This window comes from Myxocyprinus asiaticus, chromosome 32 (genome assembly GCF_019703515.2).
Source record: "Myxocyprinus asiaticus isolate MX2 ecotype Aquarium Trade chromosome 32, UBuf_Myxa_2, whole genome shotgun sequence".
NCBI classification, from domain to species: Eukaryota; Metazoa; Chordata; class Actinopteri; order Cypriniformes; family Catostomidae; genus Myxocyprinus; species Myxocyprinus asiaticus.
In genome coordinates this window covers 41,345,671-41,360,437 of record NC_059375.1, presented here as the reverse complement: position 1 = coordinate 41,360,437, position 14,767 = coordinate 41,345,671, and the positions used below count along the sequence as shown (strand labels likewise).

At 37.1% G+C, this 14,767-nt stretch overlaps 1 protein-coding gene across 2 annotated transcripts in view; it reads left to right on the top strand.

Annotated features, from left to right (window-relative positions):
* The window catches only part of LOC127423612 (uncharacterized), a 150,497-nt gene that overhangs the window by 124,286 nt on the left and 11,444 nt on the right, over positions 1-14,767 (top strand). Inside the window, exon 1 of one of the 2 annotated variants that reach the window (XR_007894352.1) lies at positions 12,595-13,052. The exons of the other annotated variant lie outside the window; for it this stretch is intronic. The gene's annotated coding sequence lies outside the window, so the exon portion shown is untranslated. Of the gene's footprint in view, positions 1-12,594; positions 13,053-14,767 lie in introns of those variants that run through there. 2 annotated transcript variants of the gene reach the window in all.

Genomic DNA, 14,767 nt, shown 5'->3' with positions numbered 1-14,767 from the left:
GTCTTGTGGCACTGCATATATTGTTCTGGACATCTACGATATAACACTGGATTATTCATACAAGCAAGCTCACAGACTGCTTACAGCAGAAGTTATCGGTGCATAAAGAGACGTATGTATTTGATGTCTTACAAATATCATATTTCACTTTGTAATTCTTACGAAAATATTTTAAACTGTGGTATTAGTGCAACAAAATAAACTGTACGGTCACATTCCTGGGAATGAGAGCTTACCCATTTTTTCCCAAGAAATTGCAAAAAAATCAATTAAATAGAAGTATCTGTATTGGTATCGGTGTCGACGATATTGGATTTGAAATTATTGGTATCGGATCGAAAAGAAAATAAGTGGCATCGCCCATCCCTATTTTGTGTCATCTTGGACTTAAACTGACACCTAGTGGTGTGGATGCAGCATGATTTAAAATCAGTAGTTTTCAGTTTCAGATGAAATTGTAGAAATTCACTATTCACAGTCAGTCATGATTAATTTAATCCCTGAGTAAAAATGTCGAATAACAGGACAGTTACTGAGATTAAGTGAGTAGTATTCAGCTGGTCATGTGATTCTAACATGGCAGCCCCCATGTGCGGACCCTCTCCATGTACAATAAAACAGCTTTTAAAAGGTTACTGATATGACCGGAGTCTTGATTTTAATGTGAGTGCTCATGATTTCATACATATATTGCAAAAGTACAATTCATGTCTTTAGGAGTTAAACTTTTTATAATGAGGAAAAAATTACTGAGTGCACCTTTTAACATTTTATTAGTATATGTTGAAATTAACCAACATTAATAAGTGCTGAAATAAGTATTCATTGTTACTTCATGTTAACTAATGTTAACGAATATGACCCTTTTGTTTTTTTATGGAAATGTATGCAAAAAATGTTACTAATCCTTAGAGCTGCACGATTAATCATTAAAAGATCGCGATCTCATTTCTGACTGACAACGATTCTGCAATGTTCATTAATGTTACCGTGGCATGCCTTTGTAAGGCAGTCAAATTTAAAAGAGAAATTCACTTCAAGATGAGTTTTTAAACTTTATATGGCATCTACAAAACACAGCGCTCCTACACGAGATAATAAAATAAAACACAACGGCAAAGACGTTTGTCCAGCATAGTGCTTTACAAACTACAGGGTGCAGCCACGATTAGAGTGTGACAGAATCTCTGCTCAATTCAATATTTTAATAGCTAACGACCGATGCTAAAATAATACCGGCATTACCCAAATCTGACTAAATTCGCTTCTCAGTACTGCTTGATTACATCCGGCTGCTCTTAAACGCTCACATGCATGTGACTGTCCATGCACCTGTGTGTTGTGATGAATGCAGCGCTCTTGCACGAGACTTCGGTGTTTATAATAAAAATACTCCTCTTTAGGTGATATTAATGTAAACACAGCTGTTAACGAATTACTAGTGTAAATAGACGGGATTAAATCTATGCTGTCTTGACAAGATATTAAAGCAAACACAGCTGATAATATATAAGCAGACAGGACAAATTCTTAAAAATGTTAAGTCTTGTTAAGTTAAGAACTCTGTCGCCTCACAGCAAGAAGGTCCCGGGTTTGTGTCCCGGCTCAACTGGGCCTTTCTTTGTGGAGTTTGCATGTTCTCCTGGTTCTGGTTTCCCCTACAAGTCCAAAAACATGCAGGTTAAATGAATTGGAGACTCTAAAATTGCCCCGTAGGTGTGAGTGAGAGTCCCCCAGCCACTGGGGGTTGCGTCAGGTAGGGCGTCCGGCATAAAACCTGTGCCATATCAAATATGCAGATCATGGATGGTCCGTTGTGGCGACCCCTAACGGAGCAGCTGAAAGAAGAAGAACAAGGTGCTGTTTGGTTTATAATGCGTTGCACCCTCTTGTGGACTAAGGACATTCTAAATTAATATATTTGATTTACAGATTTATTGCATTTTTGCATAGATTGAAGCAAAGAGCATTTTGTCAGAACCTCTAGTAAATTGCATGTTACTTTTGTTACCCTCATGTCCAGGTTTTGTAAATCACTGAATAAGCATTTTTTTCTTCAGAATCATGATCTGTATTCTTGGCAAAAACAATCGTGATTCTCAGTTTATCCAGAATCGTGCAGCTCTACTACTCCCTGAAAGATATTAGTGAAATAAGTGTCCTGAGATATCTCTCCAGTCTCTGTAACAGCTCTAGACTGTAAACTGCAAACAAAAATGTGTCCACGAGCCGCGGACAATGATGCTTTCTGTCTGTCAACCATTTTGCACTTTCTCAGAGTATTGTTTTTTTATCAAAAACAACTTACATGAAATTGAACCAGTAAGTACAGAGCATCAAAATAAAATAAAAATTAAAAATAATTCTTAGAGTATTGTAGTTGCAGCGAATAATTGAGGCTTATGCCATTTTTATGCCATGTTGCTCATAACAGTTGTCAGTTGAGGGCGCTATTTTGCTTCTGTTGTTTTTGACAACAGCTTCTGCTTGTGTCGGTCTAAATAAAGCTCATTTGGTATCTTTGGAGTTCGGGGTTTTGGAAAAAGGGTCATATCTAATCCAACAGCTCAACTAGGGGAAATTCTAGAATGGCTAAAATCACTTTCAGCAACTGTTACCTGTGAACTGATGTTTTTAGCAATACCTGCTTATAAAAAAATGCCTTTTTTTATGATTTAATCAATGACATAACTGAATTTGAAAGCGCCTGTATGTATTATTCTTAATTTTGTTTAGAAACAGATCAACTAGATCAAGCAGAGGATCGTGGATTTAAGATCGCTGTCATTGTGGCTATTGTAAGCAGTTTTATCATCATACTAACATTCACACAATGATGAAACACAGCCCAACTGAATTCCAGGAAAGGGTGTTTCTGTTCTTCAAACGTACTAACAGATATAAAGAAAGCTTTGTATAATTGCAGTATATCAACAATATGAAAGCGATTCATTTTGTGTCACATTTCAATTCATGAAAGATGATGCCTTTCAGATCTACACATTGAAAAGAAACAAAAAGAAAAAAGTTAATAAAATAGCATTACATTGAAAACATGAGTTAGCTATTGTTGTACATGGAACTACTATTCCGAGACTTTGGATTTAGGTTTTGTAAAGCATAAACTCTTAATTGACTCCACATTTTTATGTTTTATATTCATTTCTGTGAAATTACAATGGGTTATTGATCTGTATGATCAGAATATAAGGAAGGCTTAAATTAACTCTATGATAAATGATACAAAAACAATGAATTATTGTCCTTTTTGTAAAGTACTTTTAAAGAATGTTTTCATTAACAATTTTGCATTCAGTGAACAGTGATATAACTGATGTTTGCAATTTTGTTTTTGTTTATTTTTATTTTATTCCCCTAAATTGCTCCAATATTTTTCTCTACCTATATTTTAAAGAATAGGTGAAGATACACCAGTGAAACCAGTTCAGTTGGTGAAAAATAAACTACACAGCTGTTATCTTTGTATGCATTTTTTATTCTGTTTGTGTAAAACACATTACACAGACTAATTCTGGAAGAAATTGTGAGAGGTTTGTTGAGATTGGATGGAGTCTGTGTCTGGCAGCAGACGGATGTTTATAACCAGACCGACTCGACTCTCTGCTGAGTTAATGGTGTTGCCAACTAAATAAGAACTTCCGTTGTGTTTAAAAAAAACATTTTGGTCTCGTGTTGCTTACTGATTCAGTGAGTGCATTTACAGGCGAACCAGTATGCTGATAATGATCAAAAATCAGCCTAATCAAAAAATCCTACAATAAAAATGAATCTCGTTAAACTTGTGATAAATCACCAGAATGCTATTTCCTTCTGTGGTAAACAGCAATACAAGTCATACATTTTTTGCTAGCCAACTCGTACGGTTTCTTATGATTTCACCATCTCTTACTATTCTTACGACTTGTCATGACATATTGGGTGAGTTTGAGTGAGAATGAATTTCCAGGTCGTAACTATAGTCGGAGAGGAGAATGATCTTGTAATTCACACACATAGACTGCAAATAGTTGTGCAGTCAGTAAAGTGTGCACCACAACATCGGCAACACATCAAAAAACTAGAGTCTCTAAATGTCTTTAAAAATGCTTTAATCTTGTAGTGTGTAGACCAATCTTAGCTTTACAGTGTTGGCCCAGTAATTGCTGCTCAAAGCTATATTTGAGAGAAAATATTTTCTTTTGTCAATGTTGTGAATCGAGTCATTGTCTAATGTAGAACAGATGACAGTTTGGAGTAGGTTCTATTTAGGGCAAATGTGTTCCAGATAGTTATATCCCGATGATATTTGGTAGACCTTTCACATGCATGTCAAGTTTCTTACATCACACAGAGCTCTATCTATCTTCTTCTAAAAATATTCATTTGTTTTCTGCTGAAGAAAGACAGTCATACACATCTGGGATGGATGGCATCAGTGTAAGTGAATAATGAGAGAATTTTCATTTTTGGGTGAACTGTTCCTTTAAGGGCACGTGTGCTCCAGATGTCTGTTGATTTGATGATGTAGAACTATCCCATGCCAGTTTCTTGCATTCAAATAAGGATGGAATAAATCAAGTGATGATTAGTTTTTGATGGTCGAACTTTTCCAAGTAAGTACAGCTACAGGCTGGAGATTTTCAAATGTGGGCAGAATCTCCAAAAGAGGCTCTGCCAGCACTTAAATATTTTTCAGCATTTTCAGTGTATGTAATCAAAGACATTTGGTCTGGAAAGAAATATGACACGAGTTCAAGCTATTGCTCAATTTTGGGGGCAGGACAATTCATCATTTAGAAAGTGAACCTTTTATATATATTTGCTTGTGTCACATTGGGAACAATCATTACATATTAAAATTTGTGCAGGTACTTGTGGTTTGTGAAGCCATGCAAAATCATTTTAACAGAATTCTCTGTCAGTACAAACACAAATAAACAATGTTAAGTGAAAGTAATTAAACCACATAGGCTTATGGTGTTATTTGTTGGTGACATCGAAGGGGTTAAGCTCTTTGCGTGTCCTGAAGTAAAGTAAAGTTCAGTTATGATGTAGAAGAAGATTTATGCAATAATTATTATTTATTTTTTTTACTGTATTATTAGCAGATTCTGTATTCAATAAAATGCTAATTATGCTTTACGTCCTGTAATGCCTTCGAGCTTTGAAAGTTGTCTGAATTCTTAGTACTTGTTGTCCTCTTTCGTAAATGTCTTGCAGCTGTTCATTGTGGATGTGGAGCAGTCTGATGATGGTAAGACAAGAAGTTGTTCTTGTAAAACTTGCCCTGCAGGAAGGAGTTTTTGTGGGCGGGCTAAATCAAAGACAAATGTTAAATGCTTTTAGTCCAATTGAAGAAGCATTTAACATTTTAAATGTTAAAAACATATTTCAAGATTCACACGTTTCTTCAATCCAAAAGCTCTTGAATTTATTCCTGTAATATAAACTGAGATGCAGTCTTAATGTTTAAAGATCTTATACACAATAAATAGCTGAATGAATGAAGTGAAATTTATTATCAGCGGTAATGATACATTTTGCAATTAATTTGTTTATACTTTCATATTTAGCACAATAAGCACTTAAAAATCAAGATGTTTACATAGAACAGGTACACAGTCTAATATTCAATCAGTAATCTACTCCAATGTTAAAAAGGGCTGATAGACTTTATTTTATAGTAAACTACTGTATATCTGATGCAGACAGTTGGAGGAAAACACTGAGAAAGAGAAAGATGTTATGTGCAGAAACGTTTAACCTCCTGAGACCCAGGAATGACTGCAGTGTCCATTTTCCATTCCCCTTTTGATCTGTAACTGTGGCCCCTAAAAAAAAATAAATAAATAAATAAATAAATAAATAAATTATGTCCACATATGAGTTGTGAAATTTTAAATAGTACTAAACTATAGAAAGTCAGATTTTTGATCTAATTGTTTGTTGTGTTTCCAAGAGTGATGGTTATTTATTTATTTTTTTGGGAAATAGACATAAATAATTCTGATTCAAAGTATTGGCCAGCATCATCCAATCACTGCCAACCTTGCTGCCAAATTATACATCTTAAATTCTGAATCTGAATCTATGTACCAATTACCATTGTCCTGTGTCTGCTAAACATGTTGAGTGGTACAAACATCATCTGCAGCCTGAAACTGAACTTTTGGTCGGATTTTAGGAGTGAATGCACTTAGCTCAGAGCTATAGGTGTCACAGTCTGTCTCCCTCATTTTCTTCAAGGACTCTTATTTTGAAGTTTTCCCCTGCACTGCGTTTCCCAGAATTCACTGCCCTAATCACTTCTATCTGCTCATCATCATCCGCACCTGCCTTCCATTCCCTCATTAGTTTCCCTGTGTATATATATATATATATATATATACACACCCTCTAGTTTTGTTCATCCTTGAAGTGATGATCCTTCAGTCAGTCCTTGAAGTGATACGTTGAGTTAAGTTTAGATTTATTGTTGTGTTATGTTAGCATGTTGTGCCTGATCGTTTGTTTCCACTCCAGCGATTATTATTAAAAGATGATAAGAATCTACTCCTGTGTCTCCTTTCTTCCACTCCTGACACCAATCTTACAGTAGGATGCTCCCTATTTAGTGAATGACTGAACCTCCAGTGTGCTTTCTGTCTGCACTGGTCTCAGAACAGTTTGAAATGCACCTTATTTTCATCCTAACTCCATATAAAGACTCTGAAAGCAACATTTTCCAGCTTTTGGATGAACCCATTGATTCACAATGTGATAATCCACAGTAAATATAGGATTTCTAAGGGAAAAAATGTGCTTAAGTATACATTAGTGTACATTGTGTTTAACAGCATGTTTTTTCACAATAAATTGCTTAAATTTAAAAAAAATGGCATATCGGATGAAACTAGAGACTCACAGGTTTCATTGTAAAAACTTTAGGTTTCTTACCAGATGTAGTTTTGTTGCCGTTTCTCCCAAAGACAAACTCCGCTGTGGTCAGCACCATGTTGTTTTTTCACATGACTCCATACATTGAAAGTTTTGACAGCACAGAGACTCTTGAACTGGGATCAGTCATCTTAAATGAAATTAAATGATGCGTTGCTTATAGCGAAGCCAAATCAGCGCTGGTCAGGATTGTTTATTATCACTGGATGAGAAATTATTATATAGTGGGTTTCCAAACACAGGTACGAATCATTGCAACTATCATTTTTTTTTTTTTAAATAAAAACTACTATCCAGTTTAAAAATGTCTCCAATTAGATATAAAAACATCCTGAGATCAGTGGAGGATTTGGTTTTCTTCCCCCTGGAGGAAGAATGTTTTGGGTCTCAAAGGAAAAGGTTTCGCAATTTCGGTTCATTCATCACAAACAGCTATTCTATGACTTTAGAAAACATGAAAAATAGCACATATGTCACAGAGGAAAAAGTAGTAGTCTTAATCCAGCCCTGATGATCATCATGACATTATCTGAAACATTCAAAAACAGTAGCATGCTACATTAGTACCCCATCTAGACTACATTATGAAATATGTCATCTATGTGAACACTGGCCATGATGAAGGCTATGCTATTCCATTAACTTTAATAACTAATGTTTCACAACATCATTGTGTAAAAACATTATTGTAATTGTGGTACAAGTTTTGGCACCCCACTAATTTTCAAACCCGGGTTACGGCACTCTACGTGGGGTCACACAAAGATAAACACGGTCATTAATAAATAGTGCAATAAAATACAGTGCATCCGGAAAGTATTCACAGCGCTTCACTTTTTCCACATTTTGTTATGTTACAGCCTTATTCCAAAATGGATTAAATTAATCATTTTCCTTCAAAATTCTACAAACAATACCCCATAATGACAACGTGAAAGAAGTTTGTTTGACATCTTTGCAAATTTATAAAAAATAAAAAACGAAAAAAAAAAAACAAACAAAAAAAACACAGCCTTTGCTCAATACTTTGTTGAAGCACCTTTGGCACCAATTACAGCCTCAAGTCTTTTTGAGTATGATGCTACAAGCTTGGCACACCTATTTTTGGGCAGTTTCTACCATTCTTCTTTGCAGGACCTCTCAAGCTCCATCAGGTTGGATGGGGAGCGTCGGTGCACAGCCATTTTCAGATCTCTCCAGAGATGTTCAATCGGGTTCAAGTCTGGGCTCTGGCTGGGCCACTCAAGGACATTCACAGAGTTGTCCCGGAGCCACTCCTTTGTTATCTTGGCTGTGTGCTTAGGGTCGTTGTCCTGTTGGAAGATGAACCTTCGCCCCAGTCTGAGGTCCAGAGCGCTCTGGAGCAGGTTTTCATCAAGGATGTCTCTGTACATTGCTGCATTCATCTTTCCCTCGATCCTGACTAGTCTCCCAGTCCTGCCGCTGAAAAACATCCCCACAGCATGATGCTGCCACCACCATGCTTCACTCTAGGGATGGTATTGGCCAGGTGATGAGCGGTGCCTGGTTTCCTCCAGACATGATGCTTGCCATTCAGGCCAAAGAGTTCAATCTTTGTTTCTCATGGTCTGAGAGTCCTTCAGGTGCCTTTTGGCAAACTCCAAGTGGGCTGTCATGTGCCTTTTACTGAGGAGTGGCTTCCGTCTGGCCACTCTACCATACAGGCCTGATTGGTGGAGTGCTGCAGAGATGGTTGTTCTTCTGGAAGTTTCTCCTCTCTCCACAGAGAAATGCTGGAGCTCTGTCAGAGTGACCATCGGGTTCTTGGTCACCTCCCTGACTAAGGCCCTTCTCCCCCGATCGCTCAGTTTGGCCGGGCGGCCAGCTCTAGGAAGAGTCCTGGTGGTTCCAAACTTCTTCCATTTACGGATGATGGAGGCCACTGTGCTCATTGGGACCTTCAATGCTGCAGACATTTTTCTGTACCCTTCCCCAGATCTGTGCCTCGATACAATCCTGTGTCGGAGGTCTACAGACAATTACTTGGACTTCATGGCTTGGTTTGTGCTCTGACATGCACTGTTAACTGTGGGACCTTATATAGACAGGTGTGTGCCTTTCCAAATCGTGTCCAATCAACTGAATTTACCACAGGTGGACTCCAATCAAGTTGTAGAAACATCTCAGTGATGATCAGTGGAAACAGGATGCACCTGAGCTCAATTTTGAGTGTCATGGCAAAGGCTGTGAATACTTATGTACATGTGATTTTTTTCGTTTTTTATTTTTAATAAATTTGCAAAGATTTTAAACAAACTTCTTTCACGTTGTCATTTTGGGGTATTGTTTGTAGAATTTTGAGGAAAATAATGAATTTAATCCATTTTGGAATAAGGCTGTAACATAACAAAACGTGGAAAAAGTGAAGCACTGTGAATACTTTCCGGATGCACTGTACGTTACCAGAAATCAAATATCACCAAAAAAATACTGTACAGTAATTGATTTTTTAATCGGTTCTCTAATGTGGAGTCACTTTGAGCCTGACACTTTGCCTGTATTTTCATCTTGATAACTAGCACAAAATGTCTGGATATGTTATATTCGTTAAATTTCTTGAAACATGTAAAATTAGTAATTTTTTTCATTTGCACTAAGAAATTGATATAAACTGTTCTTTTTCAGATCTCCTGATTGCAACCTGTCAAAATGTTACTGGAACTGTGGGGGAAGATTTAACTCTTTCCTGCAGCATCTTTTTGCTCTCCAATAAATGCAGCATTAGAATGTATATGTTTAACTATGCAGATGATGACAGGGAAATCTATAAAAAGACATTTCCTGACAAGTACTGTGAACGAAGAACCAGCTTCACACAAATGTACACTCTAAATGAATCCATGGCAAAAAAAAATCAGATTCTTTCTACAAACAACATGTGAAACGCCAACAACAGAATTCACTGTGAACATAACAGGTACAGTAAAACTCTAAATAACCTTATTATGCAATATACTGTATGTTTGAAAATGTACTTAATTTTATTAACCAGGATTTTAAAACCTGTTTTCCAGGACCTGAAAATGGACATGAAGTGTATGTCAAGAAAGGTATTGTTTAACTCATAATTTTTGACCACAGTTTACTGTGACAGATCATCTGAAACGTAGAAAACAGCTCTTCAACCACTTGTCAGCATATTGCTAACTTTAAATAACAGAAAATACATTATTTTAGTGTTTAAGAATGAAACTGGTGTATCAAATCTGATCACTACAGACTTTTCAAATAGTCCTGATTAGGGCTGTCGACTTAACATGTTAATTCAGTGTGATTAATTATACAAAAAATAATGCGTTAAACAAATTTACCAAATGTATCATGTCCCTGGACCGTAATAAGCAATGTTCCTTATATCTGAGCAATTCAAGCTTGCAGTACCATCTGTTTTCTCCAGGGGGCAGTAAGCGAAACTCGCTGTATAGGCAATGCGCAGAGAACAAACCACACTCATCCAGAGCAAACAACACAAGATGGGTAATTTCCAATCGAAAGTGATCATCCCTATGCCCTACTCACTACAAAGGACAAAGCTCTTAATGTGGGCTCTCTAAAAAGAGCATGGCATTACAGTTTGAACATACCCTTCACTAAATGTCTTGTAAAAGGGCACTTTGTGAAACAATACGCTTTCTTACTTTTGTTTGGAACGAGTGGCGTCCCCTTTCCGAAGTGCCCTTCAAAGGCGCAAAAATGCCGTTTGGAAAACGCCCGATAAGAACACATTCTAGCATACAAACAGCTTGATGGAGTGCAAATCCGAAGACAGCGACCTTAAAACGTTATGTTTATGACTCAACGCAGCCAAGACCCTCCAAAAGTGTCTGTCTGACGCAGGTGTACATTGACACCCTTAAACGAGCTCTTTTAATAAATCTCGAACTGATTGACAAATTCCGTTGCAAAACATATATTATTTGTATATTATATATAGCTTAAACATGAAAAAGAAATGTTTGTTTAATTGAATTAATGTAATAATTTTCACATGTGATGTATTGCTCTTTCTTTATTGATTTATACAGTGTATTTAAATTATTAAAGACTTGTGATACTCTCTAAACATTAATTTCTGAAACCTCTTGTTTTTTTGCTGTGCTGTTCTCTACTGTTTAATTGTTCAGATTATTAGTCTCTGTTAATATTAAATTCTTTACCATTTATTCCCCAAAACTCGCCACGTTTATTGCAGCTGCGCTATCTCTCTCAAGTAGTCAGACACAGCACACAACCGTAAAATATTCACTGAATGCAGACAGGCAGGAGCAGTGCCATGATTTTTTCACAGTGGGCAGGGTACAGTGTTCAGTCTGGGGTGCGAGTGTTATATCGTTTGGGGGGAGGGGGGTATGTGAGTATGTGAGTAGTGGGGCACATGGGGGGGCCAGGCATCTGTCAGGGGCCTCCCCATGCTCTGTATGCCAAATGTATTTTCAAAGTTATTCTTCTTAGTGTTACACAACCATTCATTTATAAGTGGTACCAGTGCAGCTGATCAGTTGGGCACTGGTGGTCGACACTGCACTGGAGAATTGGCTGGCATTCACAGTTAGGGTGACCAGACCTCACTTTAAAACCAGGGACAGTCCTGATTTTACAAGTCATGTACCACGTCACGGTGGACTTACAGTCATCAAAGAGTATATAACTGTAATCAGTGTTGGGTAAGTTACTCTAAAGAAGTAATTTTTACTGTACTAATTACTCTGTCTAAAAAGTAATTGCATTACTTATTACTAATTACTTTCTAGAACCCTGATCAACCTCGACCAGATGAAAAATACAAGAATAGACATGAAACTGTTCTTTTAATTCTTTCTAATAAATCATATAAAATCAAATAAATTATTAATGAACTGGACAAAGAATTTAAGGGGGCAGCGTTAAATTAGAAAACTTACATTTTAACATTAGATGTTGAATTTCGATTTTAAATTGTTATATAGAATTGTTCTATAGTCTATACAGCATTTAACACATTTACATCAGAAGTAACTGTAATTAAATTACTGAAAAATGAAGAGTAATCCCTTACTTTTTCAATGAAAAATAATTTAATTACAGTAATTAATTACACAACACTGACTATAATATACAGACATAAAACACTGCACTCTTGTCAGTTGGTGTGGCTGAAGAATTATGACTGAATGCTCCGATGCGCTTTCATTTCTTAGTGTATTTAAGGGACCATCTGAAAATTTACCAAAATGTTTTTTTCACATTCCAAAACTTGTAGTACATTCCCATTGGATAGACTAACTGTTAATTTTAGTGATTTTTTTTTTTTCATAATATAAGTAAATACTGTACACTCATATGCACAGTCATCACTGGTGATCTACAACGCGCGCGCGCGTGTGTGTGTGTGTTTTAGATAGAACATGCGAGTCAACAGTCAAATAAATAAGTGCTCTGACGCCAGTGACGTTTTAGTTGTGGGTGGAGTTTTCAGACGGTCCCTTACGCAACATAGGCGAATAGCCAACGAATATCGAAACTAAAACTAGCTTTATTCCGCAATTAAAGGTAATCCTGTCTTTACAGTGTAGTCATGCTTCAATAGTCTTATGAATGAATGGTTATTTTCATCATCTCATTTAAAACCAAGACAGCAGGTTTATGTGTAGGGCTGTCTGATAAATCTGACTGTTTGATGAGAGAGATAGCTCAACTGCAATAAACGTGGCGAGTTTTGGAGAATAAATGGTAAAGAATTTAATATTAACTGAGATGAATTAATATGAACTGTTATTCTGTCTCACAGGATAAAAAGAAAAGTGAAAGACGATGGTGCATTTGACCAATCAGAAGAAAGGGGCGTTTCAGATCAAATATTCAAACCATATATTAGTGAAATCACATCATCAAAACTCACAGTGTCCCGGGACAATTCTTAACTGGAGTATAAAATCGAAAGTACGAGAAACATGTCATTAGCCTGTTTGTTTTTTAATATTGGTTTTGTAAACGAATAATTATATAAAAAGTGTTTTTTCGGATTTTGGATTATTAATTGAATATTAAATGAAGGAATGATACACGGATTATTCTGCTCCCCGGATTTCATTCATCTAAACTATGTTTTCACAAAGGTAATTATGCTTATACTTATATTCATCTTTTCACAACAATTTATAGATTATATCGTGTGTTTTGTTCAGAATAATTACAGACATTGATTTGTTTCCGGTATCTGGTAAATGAAAGAACAACCATAAATATTTGTATTATATTCTTCTGTTTTCACTTGTGACGCTTTGAAACTGTGTTGTTGGATATTTTGTCACAAATGTATTTTGGTGCATAATAAAGTTTCTGTTGTGATTATTCTGTGCTATTCCATAATCTCGTGCTCATTAGATAAAAAACTTCAAACAGGCTTAAATTAAAAAAAAGATGCAAGAATGTGAACACACACACACACACACACACACAGAATGAGCTTTATTGCCAAGTATGCATACACATACAAGGAATTTGTCTTGGTGACAGGAGCTTCCAGTGTACAACAATACAAAAACAGCAGCAAGACATAGATAATAATAAAAAAGAAAAAATAATTATACACATACCTACAGACACACACATACATACACACATACACATGGGTAGTGCAAATCTAATACAATCTGTTATGTACAGTGAAAATGTTTTTTTTTTTTTTTTTCCCAGAGGAGTGAAATGGCAGAAGAGGTTGGATGTGTTGGATAAATATAAGAAAGACTAAACTGTGTATTGCACATAGTTATTGCTCAATGGGGCAATTTAACTGTTAATGAGATGATAGCCTGAGGGAAAAAACTGTTCCTGTGCCTGACGGTTCTGGTGCTCAGAGCTCTGAGGCAACAGTTCAAAAATGTAGTGGGCAGGGTGAGTGGGTTCAGAGTGATTTTTCCAGCCTTTTTCCTCACTCTGGAAGTGTATAGTTCTTGAAGGGGGGGCAGGGGGCAACCAATAATCCTCTCAGCAGTCCGAACTGTCCTTTGTAGTCTTCTGATGTCTGATTTCATAGCTGAACCAATCCAGACAGTTACTGAAGTGCAGAGGACAGACTCAGTGACTGCTGAGTAGAACTGTATCAGCAGTGCCTGTGGCAGGTTGAACTTCCTCAGCTGGTGAAGGAAGTACAACCTCTGCTGGGCCTTTTTCACAGTGGAGTCAATGTGTGTCTCCCACTTCAGGTCCTGTGAGATGGTAGTGCCCAGGAACCTGAATGACTCCACTGCTGCCACAATGCTCTTTAGAATGGTGAGGGGGGTCAGTGTTGGGGTGTTCCTCCTAAAGTCCACAATCATCTCCACCGTTTTGAGCGTGTTCAGCTCAAGGTTGTTTTGACTGTACCAGACAGCCAGCTGTTTAACCTCCCTTCTGTATGCAGACTCATCGTCATCTCGGATGAGGCCGATGACAGTGGTGTCATCTGCAAACTTCAGGAGCTTGACAGAGGGGTCCTTGGCGATGCAGTCATTGGTGTAGAGGGAGAAGAGTAGTGGGGAGAGCACACATCCCTGGGGGGCACCAGCGCTGATTGTACAGGGGCTAGAAGTGAGTTTCCCCTGTCTCACAAGCTGCTGCCTGTCTGTCAGAAAGCTGGTAATCCACTGACAGATAGACATGGGAACAGAGAGTTGGTGTAATTTATTCTGGAGTATAGCTGGGATGATGGTGTTGAAAGCTGAACTGAAGTCCACAAAAAGGATCCTTCATATGTCCCTGGTCTGTCCATATGTTGCAGGATATGATGCAATCCCATGATGACTGCATCATCCACAGACCTGTTTGCTCGATAAGCAAATTGAAGGGGATC